This window comes from Lissotriton vulgaris, unplaced genomic scaffold (genome assembly GCF_964263255.1).
Source record: "Lissotriton vulgaris unplaced genomic scaffold, aLisVul1.2 SCAFFOLD_554, whole genome shotgun sequence".
Classification (NCBI taxonomy): Eukaryota; Metazoa; Chordata; class Amphibia; order Caudata; family Salamandridae; genus Lissotriton; species Lissotriton vulgaris.
The window spans coordinates 974039-1000261 of record NW_028246286.1 but is presented as its reverse complement, the minus strand read 5'-3'; the positions used below and the strand labels follow the sequence as shown (position 1 = coordinate 1000261).

General features: G+C 45.5%; 1 protein-coding gene across 1 annotated transcript in view; it reads right to left on the bottom strand.

Moving 5' to 3' along the window:
- LOC147666005 (progestin and adipoQ receptor family member 3-like) overlaps positions 1-26223 on the bottom strand; it is a 299963-nt gene that overhangs the window by 136195 nt on the left and 137545 nt on the right. The window lies entirely within an intron of this gene.

The window sequence follows — 26223 nt, the reverse complement described above, 5'->3', positions numbered from 1 at the left end:
GGGCCGAAGAATGGTGTGCATATCTGTGTGTTCCTCCACTCTGGTCAAGGGTGTAAGATTTCTTACAAACAATTTCTCTTATTTGGTAAATCAAAGGATTTTAAAAAACATCTCTACTACTACAACAATAACAAAAATTACAAAAATTGCTCAACTCGTCTCAGTTAGAACCAGATGGGTCGCAAAAGCTAGTCGATATAAAAATTAGGCCATGGTTCCCAGACGTTTGGGAGCACTGTCCTAGATAACCTCTTATCTGTCAAGCACATTCTGTGTAAGAACTCCTACTATTTCAAACTTTTAAACCTCATATTCCTAGAAATTTTAGGCATGTATCTTAGCACTGATGACCAGTCGCCCATGGACAGTTCCATCCCCATGTCATGTGACCATTTTATTTGAGGTCTAATAAGTCAGTCTTGAGTACATCAATAAAAGTTTTATTCCTCCCATTTCCCAGGCCAAGTAACAATTGCAATGTACTACACTGCAGTTCAGTGGTAACGTTCCTTTCCAGTGTATATGTAGGGTTATGGCCAACTTGCCAAACTACAAGAAATGTCCCTTAGCAACCTCATGGACCTGCGTCTAATCCAGGATGCTTATGGATGTGGCCGAGTTCTATAGGTCACCCAAATTTGGGATACTGCGGGAGTCCCATTAATTAAAGCCCTCACCTCTCTTATTGTTCAACATTGCTATCGAGATCCCTGGAGCATATACAATCTCAAGGGACTTCTTCTTTGTAAGTACCACTTCAAGCCGTATTTAGCTACTTTAAGTAGTCTTGGCAGTTTCTTATATGTCGATCTGCCTGCCACCAGTATGGCCATTATCTTTTTTTAACCCCTTCCCTGCGTGACTGTTTCCCCCTGCTGTGCTGGGGGGTGTGGGGGCGCGCACATCGCCCCGGTGCTCATGACGAGGTCAGCTCGTCATGAGCCACGGCGCTTCGGTCCTCATGACGAGCTGAGCTCGTCATGATCACACCCGTTCCAATGGAACGCTCAGCACAGCAGGGGAATTAGCCCAGCGTGCGAGCGTTCCATTTAACGGGCGCGTTCATGATGAGCTCAGCTCGTCATGAGCACCGGAGCGCCGTGGCTCATGACGAGCTGACCTCGTCATGAGCACAGGAGGGGTTAAGGAGAGTTATGTTGACATAAGGTGCACCTCCAATGACAATGGTTAAGCAAACCACTTAGCCACCCATTACAATTGTGCTGAGTAATAATCAAAGTCAGTTTGGTAACCCCAGTGTCCCTTCTGAGTTGGGAAGCCTAAGATTATGCAGTTCCGCTCTCTGCTTATTTGATTTAATTGCAGAGTTTTATATAGCGCTCGCTAGACCCAGAGGTATCAGAGCGCTTTACATGATGATCAGCGAGTTACAGGTTACAAAACAACATCAGTTACAGGAGCCAAGTATAAACATAGGAAAAAACAGTGATTACACAATAACAAGAGTTATTAGCGCATAGCATAGCCAAGACACATGTCTAATGGGGAATGGAAGGTAGAGGGGGAAAGGTAAACAAGCATTTACAATGCAACGGTTTCGCCTTTGGAAAAGTTTGAGCTATTGGCATTGTGAATGACAAACTTGTTATTTATGTGTTGGTTTTGAAAACAGATAAATAAATGGCATTGTCATTTACAATGGCAATAGCTTAATCTCTCGCAAATGCGATTTGTATTGCAACTATTTCAGTTTGCATTTTGCACTACGATGAAAACTGGCTTGTGCATTTACTCCTGCAGAAGAGTATCAAGAGGAGAGTCAGCAGGCGTCCCTGTAGGAGGTAGTGTATTCAAGACTGTGCAATACAATACATGCTCCCTTCCCAACTCACTTGGTCTCGAATGCCCAGTCATACACTGCACCACCATACATTGCGACACAAATCTGGACATACATTAAAACGCAGAATGACCAAACGAAACGGACTAAAAAAAAAAATAAACCCCGCCCACGGCCTTGATGACGATCGGAGAGGGAAGAAATCGCGGGAACGCCCACAAATCTGGTCCGGCCATGACGGACAGATCTCTGTTCCAATGGCTAGCCTCCATTTATGGAGCTAGCCAATGGAAACAGAGGCGGGGACCAAAGCACTCTACTCTTCTCATGAGGTTTTCCCTGCAGCTGTGCAGTGCGCAGCTCGCCAGGCAAAACCTAAAAACAGTAGTCTGGGAGAGGCAGATGCACAACAAAAGAAGGAAAGCAATGTAGGAACAAGCTAGTGTGTGGGTGAAGGAGCCCCAGGCATACTTTGAATAAACATACCTTTATTTGGTGAGTGTTTGTTATTAGATGTGTTTGCCTGGTCAATTTTGGCAAGTGATAATAAAACATGCACAGCACCAAGGACATGAAAGGGACCTTCAAATATGTCCGTTGTTACACTCACTGAAATGTAGCAACCCAAGCAATGTGTGCAGCTTCCGGTGTGATTGCAGATTTTGTACAGGTGCAATTTTGCGCCAATATTTCCATTGATTTGGAACCACATTTACAAAGTAATGCATTGCCATTGACTTTCCAGTCAAAAGGTATTTTGAGCTGGAAAGGGTCTCTTTTCTCAGCGCATAAACAACTTTGTCCTACTGCTACTTTTCGTCAGTTTTGTGTGAAGGCGGTGTTACTGGGGCGTTACTTGCGAGGATCAGTCTAAATCCCATAGGCTTTAATGCAAAGCTTGGTCTAAGAAAGCCAGACAGGGCGCTATGTTAAAAACTCGCACTTTCTTGAAGTAGACACGAACAAAGGAAATGTTTCCATTTCTCAAAAAACCCACATATTGTATGCATTTCGAAGTTCACAGCACACATCTAATGAATGGGATGCGCCTAGTACAGATCCTGTGCTTCACAGAGCACACTGGCCTCTGCCCTACAGTGCAAAGATGTGTCATTCACACCGGCATAATCAGAGCGCTAGTGCAGGGAATGACTGCAGCAGCAGGCAATCTTCATAGATATGGCTGTGTGGTGTTTTCTTGTGCAACGCAGCGCAGTAAATTTGGTTGTTGCTGTGTTGCAATAAACATTTGTAAATCTGGCCCATAAATTAGCAGCAATTTTGCACCAACAATTGTCATGACTTTTGGAATAACTATCTGGTACACATTATTTATTTTGCATTTTTCAGTAGGTGCCACTGCCAACTTATCCATTGTCAGACAGTGCAAATAATGACACAAAATGTAGCCAGAGGAGCATAATTGAATACGTCTGAACCATTCCACATCCACCACAATTTGGCGCATGTATGAACTGTGCAAATTGTTGGGGCTGCACTCTGATCACCTGGGAGGTAAAACAGCAAATATTCTGCTAGCACGGAATCCCCACACAACAACGGTTGCATTTGTTATGACGCACTTGAAGCCTGCACGTGCTCGAGTCTTTGGTTTCGCTTTCCCTGCACTTGAATATCACTTCCCGCATAGCACGTTAATGCCTCGTGGCTATAACACTTCACTGCAGAGCAGTAATGGACGCCGGCTTGTAAAATACAATGGATGGAACATTATTATTACTAATTGCCGCTTGCGTGGCGGGCACACGGACAGCGGGAGGGGGGCCGGGCGGGCACACGGACAGCGGGAGGGGGGGTGGGCAGGCAACATAAGACGGGATACACAAAACGAGCGGTAAAGGCACGGACAGCGGGAGGGGGGGCGGGCAGGCAACATAAGATGGGAAACATACAAAGTGAAAACACATTTATAAACAAAATGCTCCTTACCTGATCGCTTCGTGGGAACTCAAATCTTGCAGAAAACAGGCCGACTCGAAAAAAAAAATAACACACACCCACCGCCGCGATGACGAACAGAAGTGGGTGGAGAGCGAAAAAATCGCGGGAACGCCCCCGAATCTGGTCCGGCCTTGACGGACAGATCCGGCTCCCAATGGCTAGCCTCCATTTATGGAGCTAGCCAATGGGAGCCGGGGGACGTTCCTGAAGCCCATATTGTAAAACAATAGATTTCGCCTGCGCCGAAAAGCTGCGCAGAGCGTAGCCTTCGGCAGGCGAAACCTAAAAAGGGGGTGAGGAAAGTAGATAGTGTCAGGCAAGGGGGAAAGTACTTAAAGGGGACAGAACCGAAACCGCAAGATGGAGAACCCAAGGGAGCCGACAGCAGTGCCACAAAATGACGATATACCAAAATCCATCCAAAAACCATAAAGGTAGCAGACTCTACGTCTTTACGAAGGGATGGAAAGGGGAGGCAGTCACAGGATCTCAGAGGGAGGGGGCGGAGGAGGACAGGAAACATAACAGGGAGAACAAGGAAAAACTATGTCCAATGTCCGGCTGCTCGTTCTCCGCTGTAAGTACAACATTCATGGTTTCAGCCATGGGGGCATCGTGATAGTTCCATCGGCAGCACCAGTCCCGGTGTTACTGGGAAGCGCCGTCCCCCTCACCCTCTAGCTCGCCCTCCCATCATTTCGGCCCTGTGCCAGTGCATTAGCCGATTTCCTCACGGCTGGGACCTTTATTAGGTGGGTATTGCAGCAGGGCAATCCTGAGTGCGTAAAATAGGCATTCAGTCACCAGGCTTGTGAGGCACCCCCTCCTTGCAGTCAACGGAGGGCCGCGTACCTACACAAGGTGGCACAGGCGGGGACTGACCGGGCACTGGTGAACCACGTTCGCGTCTGGCTCCTTCTCCTCACCGGTGCCGTCGCAGCAGGCTCTCTTCTCTTCTGTATTTGGCAAGTCGCACTAGCGGGCGAAAGAGGGGGGTCTTTTTTCAGTGAATTTCTTCTTTTTTTTTTTACATAAACTCAAATATAATTACAATTCTATTGCAGACTGGAGGCGAGGATTATGCTCATGTTTTCACACTTCTACTAAACAGCAGCCTCAAAACCAACAGAAAACCACCCCTCCCACGAACCTTTGTGAAAAGGGAATAAATAACGTTAACTAATCATAGTCTCCCTTCATGTATAAAGTTAATCAGCACTTTCTACACCTTCTCTTTCTTCACTGCTCCAGCCGACGTGACGTGAAGTGCTTTGTTTTTTCCCCATGTCACTGGGGTGTTATACGGATTTCATGTGATGCTTACTGTGTTGTATGCTCTAACTTTTATTTTTCAAGCCATCCACAGGATCGCAGCTCTGTTCACGCGGCCTTTAATCCTTGAAATTCAGGGCCATGCGTGCGCACGTTGGTGAGAGCCGGCCACTAGAGGGCGCTTACTTACCATGGAGATACAGCTCTGGGTCTGCAGCGGCCACGCGATACAATCCTTTCATAGCGGGAGATCCGACGAGAGGGTCCTCCCAGGTCTGTATTTGAAGGGTTTCCCTTTCGTTTCTGTTGTAGTGCGGGGACAGCTACGCCCATTTCAGCGGGTCTGTATTTTTGGTTCGGGCCTAGGCTGTGACCCTTTTAAACTCAGGTTATTTGATCTGGAAGTGATAGCCAGAGTCACTTAAATGTGCTAGGTCACTTAGCACCATACTGGCATTTTAAATTGCAGGTATCTGAGAGTGCCTATTTGGAAGGGCAGTCAACCTACTTTCTATCCCTGGATGATGAATTTTGTGAGGCTGTGGATGCCTCTAAACGCCATGTGGTGACTTCAGCCCTAGCACTCCTTGAGAGAAAGATTAATGAGTTGGCGCAGTCTTCTAGACCATGGTGCCCATATTCAGACGAGGTAGCCCAACCCCGGTTGAGCCCTGAGCCCGGGGAACCTGGTGGCGGACATGTTAGATCCAGAAGATTTGGTGCACCCCCGGTCCTCTATGTGGTCCCCGAACGAGAAAGTGGCATCCTCTGTGGTGGGGCATCTACAGAGACTCATGGACAAGGAGGTTCAGGCCCACTAGAGGGGCGGAATGCCCTCTGCCAGCCCTGGAGAGCAAGGTGGCTATGATCCCTGAAATCAATGCACGCATGGCAACATTCTTGGCCAAATATACAAGGTGTCCTAAGAAGGGCATAGACCACTTATGGAAGTCATGTCCGGATAAGTTGTTGGATGTTAAAGGACCCCTTACCAAATCCTAGACATGGTCAAGGAGGAAAAACAGTCCAAGTCCCTCATCCAGAGATCGTATCGGCTGGGCCCAAAGGGCAGTTATATTCTTATGTATAATCATGGGGATGGGGGAGGCAGAGTGAGAATCCTTTCAGTCTCCGTAGATAACTTTCATAATCAGAAGGGGGAAAGGATCACTGGTCCTGCTTAAACCTTGGGTTCACAAGTCAAGGAACTGGTATCTCCCAAACATATATGACTCCCCTACACGTGTATGTTGATAGTGATAGTCTCTCTTTAGCGGTATATACTGTGTCAGAAAACACGCACACAAACAACGACAAACAGGGAGATAGGGTATGGAGAAACACATAGTTATGTACAATAGTACCTTAGTTTTTTGTAAGGAACTAGAAAATGGCAATACTTCCCGTCATACTCATTTCGGGCGTCAACTCTTCCATTCTCATGCTTCGGTTCGACTTATACTGAGGTGCCCATAGTTCTGACAATAATACTGTAGTGAGGTTCCCATAGTTCTGACAATATCACTGTGCGTGATCTATAGTGGAATATGCTATACAGTGAGGCCGTTTTGTGTTTTTATCTAGAGGCACTGTGCCTCGTTGTTTGTGTGCGTGTTTTCTATTTTTGCAGGTACAATGAAACCTTAAAGTCACGAAGAATCAGGTCAATAACCCTTTATTCTTCTCACAGTTTTTTCACCATTCACTAACCCCCATTGGTCCTGACAAAAGCCTATAGATCTGTTGACTACCAAAGGCTGAAACATGTTGACCTCTTTTTAACAATATCCTATATAATGCACTAGAATCCCTTACCAATTCGCAAAGTGCATCAGTAATTTTTAGTTTTAGTCCGAACCCAGACCTATTAAATGGTTTTTTGTCTGGTTGTCCGGATTTTTAACAATCACACCACTACCCCCCACTTTCCACGATCACTACTGCCTTAAACCCTAAGGCAAACCTCCTGGTGGAGGGTGCACAAGACAAAAAATGACTCAATGATTACGCACGCACGTGTAGAAAAGCGGGGACACAGTATATACCGCTAAAGAGAGACTATCACTATCAACATACACGTGTATGAGAGTCATATATGTTTGGGAGATACCAGTTCCTTGACTTGTGAACCCAAGGTTTAAGCAGGACCAGTGATCCTTTCCCCCTGACAGTTATATTCTTAGGCAACGCAAATTGTGCAATGTCAATGGTGAGGCATCTCTTCTAATCGAGGACGACCCACAATTGGAGGACTTAGCAACTTTGGAACCTGGCCACATAGCCCAAGGAGGGTTGTTTGATGACTTCCATCATGTAGTTAGGCAAATCTGTTGCCACTTTCACCTCTCTCGCCAAAGCACAGGTCTGTAGCAAAAATATTTTCCCCTCCAAGGTTTTCATTGGGGCCGGTCATGGTAGGGGGAGCTTGACTGTCCGCTTTATCTCCAACACCCCCCAGACAGGCCAAGAACAGTAGTAGGATCAATCCAAATATGGAGAGTTTTTTCCCTCTGTCTAGACACTTCCAGAGGAACCATCGAGCCAGAGGAGGTGGTTGTGGTCACGTCCAAGGTTTTTCCCAAGGTGAGAACTTTCCTTTCTTCCCAACTAAGAGTTGGAGAGCGATTGGCTCTGTTTCTAGATTACTGGCAGGCTCTGACAGCCGATGTGTGGGTTCTTCAGACAGGCCAAGATTCTCATATGGAGTTCATAAGGACTCCTTCCCAACCGTCCAGACCGCAACCTCTATTGTAATCCCAAGAGCAATCCACCCTCCTCAATCAGGAGGTTAAATGACCTTTAGTGTGCGGCTGCTAGTGCGCATACCATGACTTCACAAGCATAGTAACGCTTGCGATGTTACAACGCGTACCATTAGTAAGCAAGTTGTTACATCGCAAGCGTTGTTACAATGCATTTCGTGTAATGGTATGCGCTATCCACATCGTTGTTTGGAAGGCGCTTTCGTGTCCAAACAACGATATGCGGATCTGACATCGCTGGAAGCTGCAGGTGGCCGGAGAAGAGAGGAACAACGGAGGAGAGAGAGGTAAGTGTAGTTTTTTGGGGTCGTGCAGGGGTAGTCTTTCAGGTTGAAGGGTTGTGTTTGAATAGTGTAGAGTAGTGTATTTGAGTTTAGGGTAGTGTCGGGGCTCTTGAAGGGTAGTGTTGGGGAGTAGTGATGTGGTGTTTGTGTGGTGTAGGGTAGTGTTTTAGGGATTAGGATAGTGTCGGGGGTCATGCAGGGTAGTGTTTCAGTGTAGGGACCGGACTGAGGGTAGGGGCAGGGTCGTGCTGGGGGTAGAGTTTTAGAGTTTAGGGTAGTGTTGTGGCGTTAGTGTAGTGTAGGGTAGTGTTTTGGGGTTTAGGGTAGTGTCGGGGTTGTGCAGGGTAGTGTTTGGGTGTAGGGACAGGACTGGGGGTGGGTTGTGCAGGGGGTAGTGTTTTAGGGTTTAGGGTAGTGTTGTGGTGTTTGTGTAGTGTATGGTAGTGTTTTAGGGTTTAGGGTAGTGTTGGGGTGTCATGCAGGTAGTGTTGTAATGTAGGTAGAGGACTGGGGGAAGGGTGAGAGTCGTGCAGGGGGTAGTGTTTTAGGGTTTAGGGTAGTGGTGTGGTGTGGTGTAGCTTAGGGTAGTGTTTTAGGGTTTAGGGTAGTGTTGGGGGGTTGTGAAGTGTAGTGTTAGAGTGGGGGGCCAGGAAACGGGGAAGGTTGTGTAGGGGGTAGTGTATTAGAGTTTTGGGTAGTGTAGTGGTGTTGTAGTGTAAGGTGATTTTAGTGCAATGTTTTTAATTAGCATAAACCATAGTACATTTATAACCATTTGCGTTACAAATGCATGCACAGTTAAAACTTGCGAAATAATGGTTTATGCCAAGTAAAAACATCGCACTAAAATCATGCGTAGTAATGATATGCGAAGTATGGTCATACATTCATCAGGAGATCTCAGAATTGTTGAGGAAACGGCCTATTTGCTCCTACACTATAGAAAACAATTGGTTCTGTTGGGTAGGCAACAATTTCTTTGTAGTTTTTACATTTTGAAAGGTGATTGAAATAAAATTAAAAAGTTGAACACACACAGAAAGACTGAGAGTGTATATTGTTCTCAGAATGAGCAAACTTTTACTGTATGTTTTTCCAATTACTCATACAACGTGTCAGAAATTACCATGACAAAATAAAGTGAACAAGGGACTGTCCGTTAATTCAATCGATAAAAACGGCACATGTGAGCTTGGTTATAGTGTATATACCCAGGTTTTGAGGGATACTGGGTTATCCCATTGCTTTGTACATTATTTGCTCCTACAGTCATTCACCCGACCGGTTTTGTGAGCAACCTCTTTTTTGTGGAAAGGAAAGATGGATGACAACACCCGGTAATCAATCTCAGGGAATGCAACAAGTGGCTGGTGTATCGTCACTTTAAGATGGAACAAATCCATCTATTACGCGATCTGATGAGACCAGAGAACTGTTAGGTATACATCCTTGAGATCCAATTACCCCAAACAGTCCAAACTTTTCCATCTCACCATAGATTTCTGTAATTTGATTGGCGGCAACAGGCAGTCACATTTCAGACACTCCCATTTGGCCGGTTGTCCATCCCTTGGCGCTTTACCAAGGCTCTGACGCTGGAAATAGAACTCCTCTGAAGCAGCAGCCTATGCTAGATTGTTTAGCCTGACAATATTCTGCTGATATATCAGAGTTAAAAACATGATAGAGACAGCTTCAGATGACTGTCAATTTATTGAAATACCTGGGCTTTGTGATCAATGAGGAGAAGTCCTTGCTTGCTCCCATACAAAGACCAACGTTCTTGGGATTCATCATAGACCCCAAGGGATTCACCCAAAGGCTTCCTTCCAAAAAGATACAAAGATTCAACATGAGCTCAGGAAAACTGCCACCTCAGAGCACAACCCTCAGACAGTTAGCCAGCCTCGTGGGTTTGCTGGCATCATCGATACAGGTAGTTTTTCTGGGCCCTTTTCATTATACGGTGATTCAGCGGTTGAAGACATAGCATCTGCTCTGAGGTCTGAAATGCTCAGAGTCAGTCTCTTTGACAGAAGACATCAGGGAGATAAGATAGTGGCTAACCCATTTGGAGGCCTGGAACAGGAAAGCAATCTCTGCTTCCTGTTCCAACAGCATTATAGAATCCCTGCACCAGCAAAACAGACTGGGGAGCTAGATGTGGAGATATATCCAAAGGAGGAAAGTGATCATCCAAAGAACATAGTAAGCACATACATTGGCTGGTGCTTCTAGGGGGTTCTGTCACACTTTGTTGTAGGACGAAGTAGAAGGCGAGTTGATGTGTGGTGCTGAAGATGGACAGCGTCTCAGAAGTATACTACATCAAGCACTTGGGAGTTCCGATCCAAGATTCTGGCGGATCTAGAAAAAGGAATCTTGGCAGGATTCCCTGAAACGCAACATTTCGGTGACAGCAGAATATCTTCTGGGGAAATCCAATGATGTGGCAGATTGCCACTCCCGATACCTGCAGGATCTCAGTGTATGGAAGTTACATCCAGAGGAATTTGAGGATAGTGTACCATTGGGACTTGTTTGCCTTACGCCAGCGGTGGCTATGGATGCCTTTATTCAGGATTGGAGTATGGAGAAAGGGTACGCATTTCCCCCATTCATTATGATAATGAGAGTGTTGGCGCAGGTCAGATGACAAAGGGCGGATCTGGTGGTCGTCACTCTGTTCTGGAGATCTCAAGTCTGGTTTACAGTGATGATGGAATTTTCCTGGGATTTCCCAAACTATTTTTCCCAGAGGCTGGATATTCTTCTGGACACCCTGGGGAATCCCCACCACATGATTCAGGATGGGACGTTACACCACATGACATGGAGGATTACAGAGGATGCAGAGTGCCTCTCATCAAAAGCATGGACAGATACAACAATTAAGGGGTACAGATTTCACCTGGGAGCAATGGTTAAGTTGGTATTTACAAAGGGATACAGATCCTGTGAAGTGCAAAGGGATCCAAATCTTAAATCTTTGTATCCTCTTTGGTTAAGGAGGGGTTGGAGCACAGGTCACCCTCGATGGTGTTCCAGTGGATGAACAGCCTCTGATTAGGATATTGATGAGGGGTATAAGATTGCCTTTTGCACAAGAACCCAGATATTCTGCGCTCTGGGATGTGAACAAAGTTCTTAAACTTTCTTTAATGGCAACACCATAAGTACCTCACTAGGAAGGAATCCACAGGTAAGTTGACCATGTTGGTATGCCTGACCTCATGGAGACGAGTGCCAGATGTAAGAGCCCTGGACATTACAGGTAGGAAATTCACCCAGGAGGGGTTCACTTTTCATATTTCAAGAAGAACTAAATGTAATTCCAGAGTAGTCTCTCATCCTGCTTTCCATGAAGTACCAAACCTGGGTCTAGTAAGCTGCATTAAGGCTTATGAATCCATGACTGAGGAGGTTTGCCCAACTGGGGAACGTCGGCTCCTAATTTCTTTACATAAACTGTTTAAGGCAGTATCATCTCCCACCATAGCTTGATGGGTGAGAGGAGTCATGCAGGAGGCTTGTATTAACCCTTCTATCTTTGGTGCACATTCAGCGAGAGGCAGTAGGGCATCCAAAGCTTTTTCATTGGGAGCTAGGTTGGAAGATATCTTGAATGAGGGCGATTGGGCATCAAATTCTACGTTCAAGACGTTTTATTTCAAATCTGTAGTCAACATGGCAACATTGGTGCTAATTAAGCTTTGAGTGAGCAAAATTCTCTTCTCTGGTCCTGCCACAGAATATTAATTTTCCTAGCTTTCATAACGTAAAGTTTCAATTCTATTAAGGACACAGAGGCAAGGATTATTCCCACCTGATTCAGAGAGTCTCTCTGTCTTTCCCTTATCTTGGATTTATGGACGGTGGAACCTTATGGCATAAGCATAAGAACACATTTTTTGGCTACTTTATTCAGAGGATTGGAATGAAGATATGCGTTTTGTATCCATAATTGTACTTATGACTTATTCAGCAAGTGTGTCACTTTTACTCATGGAGGAGTTTTGATCGCCTTGGGTTGGATGAGTTATTTCCTTTTTTACAAGGAATGAGAATCGCAAAATGGGAGGCAACTGTTGCACATAGAAAGAGCGGGTGTCGAAAGTGCTGCAAGACTATATATACACAAGAAATAGGACTATGAATGGGCAACATTCCTTCCCCCTTCCCAAGGGTCCATGGGAGAGGCAGTTCCCTATTGGCTCCAAGGCTGCTTCCCAACAAAAAGTGACGAAACAGGAGCATAATCCTCGCCACTGTGTCCTTAATGGAACTGAAACTTTCCATTATGAAAGCTAGGAAATGTCATATTCCCAACTAGAACGTCACTTTAACATTCTGTTTTTTTCTGTGAATTTCTATGTTTAAAAAAAAAAGAAAAGTAAGATGTTCACCACAGTCTCCGAAGTGTAGGTGAGCGCCCAACCCCCCCACCCCCACCTCCACCACCACTGTGTCCACGACTTTGGCTGTGCGTATCAAGGGTGGTGGGTGCCCTACCCTCTGCAGTGAATGGTCCTTAGCTGCACGTAGCATGGGGTTGGGACCAGAGCCTGGCCTGGACCCTGGGACCAACCCTCTCTGGCACTCAACCTCCTGTTGTGTATGGCCTTTCGCTCCTGCCCCTTCTAGAAGCATCTGGCTCCAAGAAATATAGGTAAAAGGCCCTTGCAGGGTATTATGGCGCCCTCCTTCTCTGCCGTTCATTTATTATTGATTTTTTTCTTGATATTTTTGGTGCCTCTGTACCCACCTGGGGCACCATCACCTTTTTTTGTTTTTTAATTTGGAGGCCACAGGGTCGGGTGAACCCCACACTGTTCCTGCCGGAGACCCACACAGGCACCAGGAGCTGGCATTTTTAGTTTTAACACTGGGCACCATGGGCATCCACACCTATTTTTTAAAATGTTTGTGCTGGTGGGGGGAGGACACAACAAGGAGTCGACCACTTACATTATTGGGGGGTGCCCGGGACACCCACAATGTTTCTAATGTTGGGGACCCCGGGGCAGATAATCATGGCCCTCCAGGTACCAGTCGGCCAGCACCATACTGGGAACTGGCGGGAGCAAGCTCTATTACTTTTCTCACACCTGGGCCAGGAGCAGCTTACTTCTCTGCTCCACCCAGGCAGGAGCAAAGGTGTGTTCCCGGCCTGGGAGAGCGCAAGAAGAGAATAGATTTCTATTCTGCCCGCACTCTCCCTGGCCGAGGACTGCAGTGTCCTACAATGAGGCACACCCTCTCCCCCCAAAAATACACTGGCCCTGGGAGGTGGGGGTCCCTGTGGCCTCTTTGAGGCTTATGGGGCGGGGGTAGACCTGCGCCACTTTCCCATTTAGAAATTATCAGCCCCGGGAGAGAAGTCCTCGGGGGTGTAAGAAAGTGGGGTTCTGTTGCAGTAACCCCCACTTTTTTCCAGACTACTGATGCACTTTTTCTTGGTGTGCCCTGGGGCCCTGCCAATCCTGTTCCCAGGGCCTGTGTTCTTCCTCAAAACTAACTCAATTGGCATCCCTGGCCACAGGTCAGCCCCTGGTAAATGATACCACAGGTACACAGGGCACTGTGACCAGGGAAGACCTCTAAGTGCTGCACCACTCATTTTGCCACCCTTAGAGGCCCTGTACCCTGACACTCACAGACCGCCTTTACAGGCTGCGTGTCTTGGTGCAGAACAAAGTGAAGAGTCGATATGGCACACATCCCTTTGTGCCATGCCCACAAACCACTGCCCTGGAATACATCAGTCACCCCTCTAGCTGGGTACCCTATGCCAGTGGTGAGGGTCCAGGTGCATGAGCTCTGTACCCCTGCAGTGCCCAAGTCCATTCATGGGCACTGTAAGTGCAGTGCTGCCATTAAGAGTATATGGTGCTGGGAGTTGGTAATTACGAACTCCACAGCACCATCATGGCTACACTGAAGACTGGGAAGTATGGTATCAAACTTCTCAGCACATTAAACCCACACTGACGCCAGTGTGGGACCTAATGTAAAATGCACAACAGAGGGCATCTTAGAGATGCCCCCTGAAACTCAACCAACTCCTAGTGATCTGACTGAGTGGCTGCTTAGGCTGCCACCACCAGACATGTTTCTGGACCCCTGGGTCGAGAGCTTGTTGCTCTCAGGGGCCTGAAAAAAAGCACATCCTGGGACGAGGTGCCAAGCCTCCTCCCCCAGGATGGGCAAGGTTCACGAAGGAGAAGCTTCAAAGGCATACCACCTTTGTGAGCCTCTCCAGACCATTTGCTGCTTTCAGCAACTGGTCCCCACTGGTTCTACCCCCCACTTTGGGTGGGAGAACCGGCGGGAACAACAAGTGAGGTGTGCCCACCTCTGCCAAATACATCATTTCATTTTCAGATAGTTGTAAAATTGTCTTGAGAAAGGCGCTGGTCGCCGAAACGCGTCGACATACAACTCACTCTTCTATGTTCAAGAATTTTTATGTTATGATTAATGTGAATTCAACCTTTTATGAAATGTACTTTTTAACTATTGTTTATGTGATTGTAATAAACTTATGTTTTTAATTGGAAGCTGTTCACTCTCAGTGTTGGTCCTTTTCGTAGTGTGTGTTTAACTTCTATATGACTGCCTAGGTAGTTTTTTCCATTGATTTATTCCCTGACCTAGGGGTTGATTGTTAATTTGCATACAGGGAACCCTTGTTGTCTTCAAAGAGTTTACCCACAGCTTGTCTGTGCAGGGTTCATATATGTTATCTTATATATGATAGTGTGTGGATAACCTCTTCATGTATTAATAGCCTGGTCTCGTAACTATTTGCTATTTTCTTCTATCATCTCTATCTAGAACTTTTTTCTTTTTTCATTTATCTTATCCATATAATAAATAAATATCCACTTGAGATTCAAAATTGGGAATGGCACAAATTCAAACTTTTGGCTTCTCTGATGCAGAATTTGCACTACTGATAGGTACATCCGATACCCCATCAGAAGCTACTACCTCGTCGTCTAATACCCAGAGGGGACAAGATGATTACAATAAACTATTTGACCTTAAAAAGAAATTAAGACGAATGGAAGCCCATGGGGAATTTATGTTAGCTTATCTGAAATCAGGCATCATCCCCATGGGCTTGCGAGTAAGAAATATCCCAGGGCTGTTTGTACATCATCGTAGCTTTATAGAAAAATGGAGCATGATCGCGAGTCGTTGCTCGCGAGACCTAATGATGCTCATAGTAGCAACAGCTAAAGAGCTAGCATTAGATATTAAAAAGGAAATAGAGACTCTGGAAGAGGCCATTAAACAACTAGGGAACTTAGAAGAAACGATGAAAAAATTAGAAGATCTCAACAAAGAAGTAGAATCGTTTGTAAACTATTTAGAAAAACGTAAAAACGACAAACTTACAAAAGAGAAACGAATTTATTCGGTCGAACTAGCGTACCCCTATCTTAGATCTGACTTTTATAAACAAAACCATTATCTAGATACAAATAGAAATCAACAACAGAGAGTTAACAATTTCTCTGTCTCATCTGAATCAGGAGGGGAAGGAGAAGATCCCTTCTATGAATCAGATAGCAACTACAACTCTGCTCAAGCCAAACGAAACCAAAATCAGACTCCTTTTTTAGGGAACCGAGGCGGTCGCCGCGGAAGACCCAGAGTGAGGTTCCAAACACAGACCAGGGGGGGATACAAACCCCAGCATCATTATCAACCCGATCCCAATTACCAACAAGATCCTCAGAACCATTACCAACAACAGGAGCCCCAGTTTGTAAGAGAGACAAGAAGCAGACAGTACTGGAAACCGGGGATGTAATTCCCATATTTAACCTTTCCAGTACCCCTCTAAATGAATCTAGTGTTAGCGTTCTATCGAAAGGACTATCGTTTGTTCCCCATTGTAATACGAATGTCTTTGAGCTATATAGTGACATAATATCTTTCTTTAGGAAGATCCGATTAAAAAAGTTCTTCCAGAATGAAGCAGTCGAGCAGGTATCATCAGAACCTCTCACCCTAAGACTTCCATCTACATTTAGCCCCTCCCTTGATCAGATTGGACCGGAGGTAGCAGCATTTGAGCTGGTTGTTCTCAAAAAACTTGAAAAAAGCATTCGTTTCATTCCGAAACCGATTTACAATATGGATAAATTAGAACATGATGCCCTACATGCACTTGCCTCCGATTCATCTATCACAATTAAGAGCTGCGATAAGGGCGGAGGAATAGCAGTACTCGACTCAAAAATTTATGAGAGCAACATGCTAAAAATGCTAGAAGATCAAACCTTTTACCAGCCTGAAAGAAATAACCCCATTAACAAAATAACCAGAGACATTCGTCACATAACTACCAGAGCCTTAGAAAAAGGTGATATCAATGCCCAAGAGTTTGACTATTTAAACACCCATGCGGGCAAGACTGCCTGCATATATGGACAACCAAAGATTCACAAAGACGAAAAAAATCCCCCCTATAGACCGATCGTCTCCACGATAGGCACACCCACAGAGGCACTATCTAAATATGTGGACAGTTATTTGTGTCCCCATATACCGAATGTCCCATCGTACATTAAAGACACCAGTGCGATGATTAACAAAGTGGAAAGTATAAGTTTTAACCCGTTACGAGATCTCCTCGTCACTCTAGATATAGAGTCTCTCTATAGTAACATACCCATTAGAGAGGCTCTCACAGCAGTAGAATGGTTCATTGACCTCTACTCAGTACCCTGCCCTAAAACTTTTTTGCTGCAATGTCTCCAGATGGTCTTGACTGAGAATATATTTGAATTCGGACATAAACTCTTTCGACAAACAAAAGGAGTCAGCATGGGGGCCTCAGTGGCACCGTCTGTAGCAAATATCTACATGGCTGAATTCGAGGCGCGCCATATTCATAATGAAGTAGCGCCTTTTTTCGAGTCCGTCTCCCATTGGTCCAGATATATAGACGACATCTTTTTTGTCTGGACCGATGGGAGAGAGACGTTGGATGATTTCTTAGCATGGCTTAATACATGCGACCCCAATCTTAAATTCACCTCCCACATTAGTTCGGAGAAGTTGGAATTTTTAGATATTTGGATTCTCCATGAAGAAGGAAAACTGAAAGTAGATCTTTTTATAAAACCGACCGCCAGGAATACCCTCCTGCACTTTCGAAGTTTCCATCCAAGGAATCAGAGACAAAGCATCCCTTTCTCTCAATTTCTGAGAGTCAGGAGAAACTGTACCAGCCTCGTAGACTTTGATAGACAGGCAGCAGGGATGAGACAAAAATTCTTAGACCGTGGCTACCCTCATAGACTAGTGCGAGATTCATATAAAAGAGCACGGTACTATGACAGAGATTGCCTGCTGAGAAGCAAATCTAAGACAGAAGCGAACAAACTAGTCTGCATCACACGTCATTCAACAGTCAATGCGAAAGTCAAACAGGTCATTAACTCCTCTTGGCACATCCTGAACAGCAATGGAGCCATCAAACTTGAAAAACCTCTTTTTGCCCATAGGCGTAACAAAAACATCAAAGATCATATTGTCCACTCCAGAATTAAAAGGCCTGTTGACTCTCTTCATATGGCGCAGAAATCCCTAATTGGAGACAACCCTGTGAAAGGTACCTTTCCTTGTTCAAGTTGCAAATCCTGTGTAAACATAGACACAGCAGTTACCTTCACACATAACGGATATACAGCCAATGCGAAAGAGATGTACAATTGTAAAACCTCTAACGTCATATATCTCTTGAAATGCCCATGCTCTCAAGGGTATGTAGGTGAAACATCACATGCAATACAGACAAGACTGACAGAACATCGTTCAGCAGTCAAAACTAAAAAAATGACTGCACCCATTGTGAAACATTTCTTAGATCATGGCCATGGTCCCAATGATTTCACTTGGCGCATATTAGAAAAAATTAACATTGCTGATGACAAAGGAGGTGAGGCAATACGCAAAAAACGCGAAGTCTTCTGGATTTTTTCTCTCAATACATTCCGTGAGGGATTGAATAGTGAAATCCCGTGGGAGAACGCAATCTTTTAAATATAAAATTATAGGAGAACAGAAGACTAACCCCTTCTGCACTCCGTTCAAATAACTTAGGAAAATAGTTTTTGTTTACAGTATTGATATCCCTTTTATTTGTATTTCAGTTCATTTATTCATTTTTTAGATGCACACTAGCGATAAAAATTAAATCTAGTAATTTAGATTAATAGTATGTTAGAACAGCAATAGTCCGTCTTAGTGGACCTCAGTCTGTCATCGAGTTCTAGTTAACACAAATAAAATGAGGCGTGCGTTTAGTTTCCATAGCAACAGCGTGTTTACATTTGACCCCTGCGAGTAGATCGTAGTCTTTCCTCGCGTTCTAAGCACTAATTAAGTCAGGATTAGCCTAATTAGCGGCAGCGACGTGCACATAAATACGCGCGCGCTGCACTACTCTCATTTCATTCCGGGACTACGCCCGAAGCAGACGTTCGCCTCCACGCTACTTCAACTCCAGTATTTAAAGGTATGCCATCGGCAGAGAGAGATTAGTACGTGTCAGTAATAGAGATAATCTGGCCTTACCATAACTTAGGAATTAATGTTGCCCTGCAGGAATCTGGAAAGCTGTATTTATTTCATTTACACGCTCCAACTTCATCTTGCCATTTTGCAGAGAAGTTACAAGCCATCAATAACGGTATGTTATTAGTAATTACTTGCTAGATTATCTGTTAGACCAGACTCCGTCTTAGATATAGCCTTGTCCCAGTCTATAACAAGCATTGCTCTTGTCATTTAAGGAATCAGACGTAAGTGTATGTATGGCCATCACGTACACAGAAATTTCTAATCAGCTTCTGACCCCCTATCAGTGACGGTCACCTATTGATAATAAGCCTGGTAAGCATGCAATAGGGCTCCCTAAAGAATACCTGTCGTTTGTAGTTAATAAGACAGATTCTCCGTACTGATATGTCCACATTTTAATTGTTTCTATCATTAGATACCGTGGGTATCTCAAACCCTGAGACCCAACTAGCATATAATTACAGTGTGGAGGCGACACTTTTCTAAAGCTCGCATTTGGGTAAGAAGAGCAATTAAGTACATTTATCTGTGGCATAGCCTTGTAAACTATCAGACATAGTCCATATCTAAGTATATCCTAACAGATTATTCTTTCATTACGATCCAGGCAGTTATTAATCCTAGAACTACAGATTGAAATATTTATCAACTAAGTAGCAAGACCACAAGAAGTGACAAGTCTTCAAAATAGGTTAGTTGCCCTCTTTATAATTCTATTATCCATCTTTAGATAGGATTGCATTTATGTATACCTGTAACACTAACTGTGTTTTTTATTTGTAGTCATCAACATTACTGAATTAGTCTTGTATCAAATCGGCTCTGGTTCAGAATAATAGATGAAACCGCTTTAACATCAATATCATCATTTATTTTTGAAGTTGTTACTTATCTGTGGTAAGTACAAATTAGATATATGAACAGATTGACATCCGTTAGCGATACCCTATCATAATGACTAGGAGATCTACTAGATATATACATAGATATTCATAAATAGGAAAATCATTCTGTTTTTTATATACTCTAATAAGAACAGAAATATCCATGTGATATAACCGACTAAGACTCCAACAATAATTAGTAGAAAATACAAAAATCATTTAATGTAGAAGAAAGAACTATGAGATTCAGTTTTTCTTTCCTGTTATCTCCACTCTATCCTTTATCTGCTTTTCTCTTAATTATATCCTTAGATCCATTCTTACTACTCAAGATCTAATGTTAGCTTTGATCATCGCCTTTCACTGCTATATAATGGTGACTGTATAATGGATCATGAAATATCATAATGGAATTAGACCTGTTCCTGTTTTTTCTATTAGATATTTAACCACATCTGTCATACTATACAGAATGTTCCAAAAATTACAGAAGATTAACTGTTTCTGTTAAGTGATGAATACTCTCCTTATCTGACACGTAGGCTGATATATATTTACTTTGCTACAAATTAGCATTTGTCATAAATGATTTATTGTACAATAATGATGCTCAAACCCTGAAGAATAAAACATTGAGATCAACAAGCCACTAGTCATTACACCTACAGACTGTGGTTTAAATATATACAAATTAGTAGCAGGCTACAAAAAGAGGTTATGATATTTTAATTTATGTTTCACAATTTTTGTAAATTATCAACTGTGTTGAGGACAGATTTAGGACCTGAGACTTCTGAACAATGTTTCTGTTATTTTTTAATAAAATGTATAGAATAAACATATTAATGTAATAACTAAGAATGATTTAATTAATACTATACATCATTTCATTTTCAGATAGTTGTAAAATTGTCTTGAGAAAGGCGCTGGTCGCCGAAACGCGTCGACATACAACTCACTCTTCTATGTTCAAGAATTTTTATGTTATGATTAATGTGAATTCAACCTTTTATGAAATGTACTTTTTAACTATTGTTTATGTGATTGTAATAAACTTATGTTTTTAATTGGAAGCTGTTCACTCTCAGTGTTGGTCCTTTTCGTAGTGTGTGTTTAACTTCTATATGACTGCCTAGGTAGTTTTTTCCATTGCCCACCTCTGCCAACTCCACCCCTCAGGTGGGGGAGGCGAGGTGAAGCACAACCTTGAGTCCCCGCCATCTTGAGGATGGGGTGACTCAGCCAACCAGGGACAGGCTTCTGCCCCCCTCCCAATGAAGAGTGGCCGAGTAGGGGTGTACCCACCCCAGGGAAGGGACCCATTGGTCCCTGCCCTTTACCTACCTGTAATGACCCGAAATTTAGTATTTAGGGGGCACCCTGAACCTTCCTTCCTCAGAACCAGCAACCACAAGAAAAGAAGAGAAGAAGGACGAGAAGCTGTGCAGAGCTAACAGGACGACGATGCACACTGAATTGGTCCCAGCCAAACAGGCCTGTACCCCCTCAAACCTGCTCCTGCAAAACACCGGCGTGTCCAGCAGCCAGCAACCTCACAAACCCGGAGGACCTGCCTGCCTTCACTTCCAAGACTGTTTCTCCCATGAACACTGGACGTGTTTAAACTGCAGCTTCTGGTGCCAGTCAGGAACCGCAAATCCAGGCCACTCTGCACCCGCCGAACCCGGCCCGAGCTTGAGTGGAAAAATACCACGAGGAGGTCCCCCCGGCAATCCTGACCAGAGTTCCGGCGACCCCTGACCTGCCTCAAGCCTCCAGACGATGCCTGCAGCCTCAATCCAGATGACCTCCCTACCGCGACCAGAGCAGGTAAGAAAATCTGACGTCACAAGGTACCCCTGCACTCGACCCCCCACGGCCTTGTGTGCCCAAACCAACGGTGCCTAACCAACCCACGACCCCCCAACGTATCCCTCAAAGTGGTGGTCGCACCCACAAGATCCTCGTCCCCGAGCCTGCAGTGTTTCTTTGTCCCTGAGGTTCTCACTTGAAAACAACAGGGCACCCGACCTCAAAACAGCACCGTGCACCCGGCCGCCCTTGTGCAGCTGAGAGTGCACCTTCGGTGCTACTTTGGTCCCCGACTTGCCCTGAACTTAACCCTAGGAGCTTTGCTCCCACAACCCAGTGGCCTGCTTGCCAGCAGCCACCAACCGGAGGCCCCCTGTCCCCCATTGAATAACATTCCTATGGAAATTAACATGGAGAAAACACATTTTATCTCGGCCCCCCCTTGACTTATCACCCCCAAACTTTCAACATAGGATCTGATATGAAGAGCAAATTCATTTTCAAAATTTCATGAAGATTCATCAAATGACGCCAAAGTTATAAGCAAAACAAAAAATGCTCTTCCTATGGAAACTCGGTCCTAACTCTATAACTACCTACTGGCGACCGCCAGTAGGTAATAAAGAACAAATTAGAATAGTTCCTTGATTCTTTTAGCTTTCAAAACTTCTCTCTATTACTGTCTAATTTTCCATATAAACAATTTTATTAATATTCAACTACACACAGAAGTCTGAAATGCAACATATTCTACCAACACACTTTCTAAAACATTATACAACACGTGGAGGTTAAAAGTTCATCCATTTTTTTTAAACCTAACGATATTTTTTTGCAACATTTTCTCAAACATTTAACGGCACGTGCAGGTTAAAAGTTCACGATATTTTTATGTTCGAACAGTGCCTTCCAAATGCAAGTAACAGGTGTGGTTGAGTTGAGCATATTTTATCCTATAATATGTACTCCACGTTCAAACTTCTTTTTCTTAACCAATCACAAAGATGCTGTTCCACAAAACGAATGTAAACCCTACTTTTAAAAAACAATGCTGAGGGGCGTGGCCAATATGGCGGCGTGAGAGGACGGAAAGCTCTGAAGCTCCCGCCGTGATTTTTTTCAGGCCGACTGCTTACTTACTATGTTGTTTGGGTCGTTGACGGGACGAGAGATCTTTGGAGGTGCAATGGACTACCCCAATTCACCAGTTTTCCACTCATCCGGGGATGATGGACATTATGAGTATGTTTCTCCTGTCTTGTGTTGTTTTTTTTTTGGGGGGGGGTGGGGTAGTGGGAAGGGGGAGGGAGGGTTCGGTTGTTCCAAGTCCACCGAGTGCTGAAGGTTGAGTCAGGTGCCCCTTGCTTGCGCCATTTAGGGAGGTGAGATGTTCATGGCCCGAATCAGTGCGGACAGGTCTGTCCCCCCCCCCGGCATTCCCCGACCCATATCGAGTAGATGCCAGTTGCAGAACTTAGAGTCCTTACGTTAAACGTGAGGGGGCTGAACAACCCGGTAAAACGCAAGGCAGTCCTCCCACTATTAGGGCATTCCCAGGCAGACATATGCCTCCTGCAGGAGACACACTTGTTACAGAAGGATTGCCATCGCCTCCAATCACGGAGGTTACCAATACAGTTTTTTTTCTTCTAATGCTACGAAAACTGCAGGAGTTGCAATTCTGTTGGCTCAGAGATTTAGGGGCAGGGTGCTGCATAGGGGGGGGGGCGGAGATTAAGAAGAGGTTGCTGACATATCGATTTTCCCTTGGCACTTCCACGTTCACTATTGGCACTGTCTATGCCCCCATTGAAGGTCAGGAGAGGTTTTTTCACCTAGCTATCACTGAAGCCTCCAACACGTCAGACCGTCATATTTTACCGGTCATGCCAGCGTACATTCCAGTCAGGTGCCCTTTCCTCTGAGGGGTTATCTCGCCTGCGCGAGTTAGGCTTAGTAGATCTGTGGAGCTGCTTCCACCCCCGGAGCCGGGAATACTCCTACTTCTCTAACACGCACAAAACATGTGCCCGCTTAGATTACTTGCTTGCCTCCTCTTCGGTACGAGCACTTACAACCACTGTAGAAATCGGGACTGCATCCCTTTCAGACCATGCGCCGGTGACCGTTGTCCTCTCCCTTCCCCCTGCCCCGGGCTGGATAGGAGGCTGCCGCCTACGGGAAACGTTGCTGCATCGCAAGGAGGTGGTTACAAGAATTCAGCGAGTTATTGCTGAATATCTCACACATAATAGCAATGCAGACACCACACTTGCCACACAATGGGCGGCTCTGAAGGCGGTAATACGGGGCAAGCTTATCGCAATCTCAGCGGCAGATGATGTTGAGCGCGCACGCAAGAGAAAGGAACTTACACAGCAGACCCAGGAACTGGAGCAAATGCACCAGCGAACAGGGGCGCCCCGAATTTGGAGGCAGCTTAAGGCAGTGCGGCAACAGCTGACAGCCATAGATCAATATCGGGCAGAGGTTGCGGCTCTGAGGTTGAAGCATGCATACTACACTGGGGGTGACAGGTGTGAGGGCTTACTAGCTCATAAGTTGCGCGAAGCTCGCCAACGCCAGAACGCGCAGGAGATTCTCCGGCAGGATGGTGAGCGAGTTAAAGAAGATGCTGTCATCGCCAGTGTCTTACGCGATTTGTACGCCAACCTTTATGCTGATTCCTCTACAGGGGCCTCTGCTCGAGTTGTTCCTTGACTCCATTCCCCTTCCAGCCCTCACGAAAGACCAAGCAGAACACTTAGAGCGCGACATTCGCCCAGAGGAGGTCATCGCAGCTATCTCCCGCATAAAACTGGCGAAAACACCAGGGCCAGATGGCTTCCCCGCGAGCTTCTATAAGACGTTTTGTGCACAGGCGGCTCCCCTCCTTGCGGCGCTTTTCAACTCCTTTTCAGAACCAGGGGCGATCTCTAGGGACCTCCTGGAAGCTACTATTAGGGTCATTCCTAAACTGGGGAAGGATCGCATGCAATGTGGGGCTTACCGTCCTATATCTCTCCTTAATGTCGATTTTAAATTATACACGGGAATCCTGGCAGCCTGTCTTGCACCTCACGAGTGGTCTCATCGACCCAGACCAAGTAGACTTCATCCCGGAACGCCAAACTTCTGACAAGACCATGTGAGAAGTTGGCCTGATATATGAGGTTTCCAATTCTGGAACCACCTTGTATCAGTCCAAACAACCCTTATGGTGTCTGGTTGTAAGTCAACCTTATTAGACAAGCTATCCTAGGGGTAGCATGGACTAAGCAGCCTTAAAGGCCTAACTCAAGAGGTCGTGTTAAGCGAGCTGTTTTACCAATCACAATCCTGTAATATCAAATGAAAGGACACCACACAAGTATATATTATAAAAATATATGTATTTATTACTCAAAATAATCCCCAGTACTCTTTATGAGCAAAGGGGCACAAGCGTTTAAACAAAAGCACAGTATAACATATGAAAGTTGCACAATTATGGATGAGGCCGGGTGGCCACTCAAACCATATGTTAAGAAAGTGGTATAAGAGATACCAATCGAACAGTGGTCAGGCCAAGGGCCTGGGGAATCGCTGGGACTGGTCGGGACTAGCAATGCTAAGGTCGGGAAAAGCCCGCGGGACTCGGGTGCAGCGCTTAAAGCACACGCATGCACCAATGCAAAGTCAATGGTGCGTAAAAGTTATAAAGTTACAGTTTAAGGAGACTTCCGCTTAACCTAGAAGGATGAAACTTAAGACACATACACTAGAGGTGTGTACCACTGTGGGAACACCGGCGTTGTTGAGTTACCTCACCCACAGGAAGCGGGTGCATAGGGTCGAAGTTGTGTCGGGTTTCGTCACGCAGGTTGTTGGTGCTTGAAGCTGAAGATGCTGCAGGCGATGTGAAGGAGAAGTGTCCGGTGTGATCCAAGGGTGGATCGGAGTCGCAAAGTACCTGAAAGCAGAGGGGACAGAGTCTGGGTCACTCAGCAGTGACCAGGGTGGAACCAGGACAGAACCAGGCAATGTCGGGCGCAATCAGGTGGTTGTCGAGGAGCTTCTCTCCGCGGCCACGTGGGCTCTAGGGCATCTGCGACGTCCAGGAGCGGGTCACGAGCTGTCCCACGAAGGATCTCGCTGTCGGCACAGTCGGCTTCAAGATTGGAGCAAACAGCACTTGGCAAGAGCAATCCACGCAGGACTGGAAGATTGCTTCTCACTCGGACCAGGAAGGTCAGAGCAGGTGCTCCTTTTCAGAGGAGAGGATGCAAGTCTGGAGCAACCAGAATCACAAGTCATATTTCGTAGTTCGTCGGCACAGGGGCCACAAGCCAACGGGCAAGTGACCGGGCCAACGCGTTGAGCCAAAAGATGCAGAAGGGCCCCACGCAGCACTCGGTGAGTGTGGAGGGGTGAGCTTCGGTGCAAGAGTAGCTCAGGGCTGGGGCTTCTCAAACCCCGTTGTACAGCTTCGAGGGTCACTCGTGGGCTGCACGGTCAACGTCTCGTGGTCTTTTCAAGATGGCGGGCCCCACGCTTCCGGTCGCCTCCACGGGTCTCAGCTCTGCAGGGACTGTGGATCGGGCTGGTAGAAGGCAGGCAAGCTTGATCTTGTCGATCTCTGTCGCTCGAGTTCCGGCGGGAACTGCAACAAAGCAGACGTCGAGGTGCTGGATGGTGCCTGTTTGCACAGGGTGGTCACTCCTTAACCACAAGGGAGATTCTTCAGTCTTCTACGTCTAGTAGGATGTCGAAGGGTCCAGAGTTTCGTTTCTTATGTTTCATCTGGATAATCTGAGTTGCATTGGCACTGCTCCCACTCTTATTCGAATCTGGTGGGCTGGATT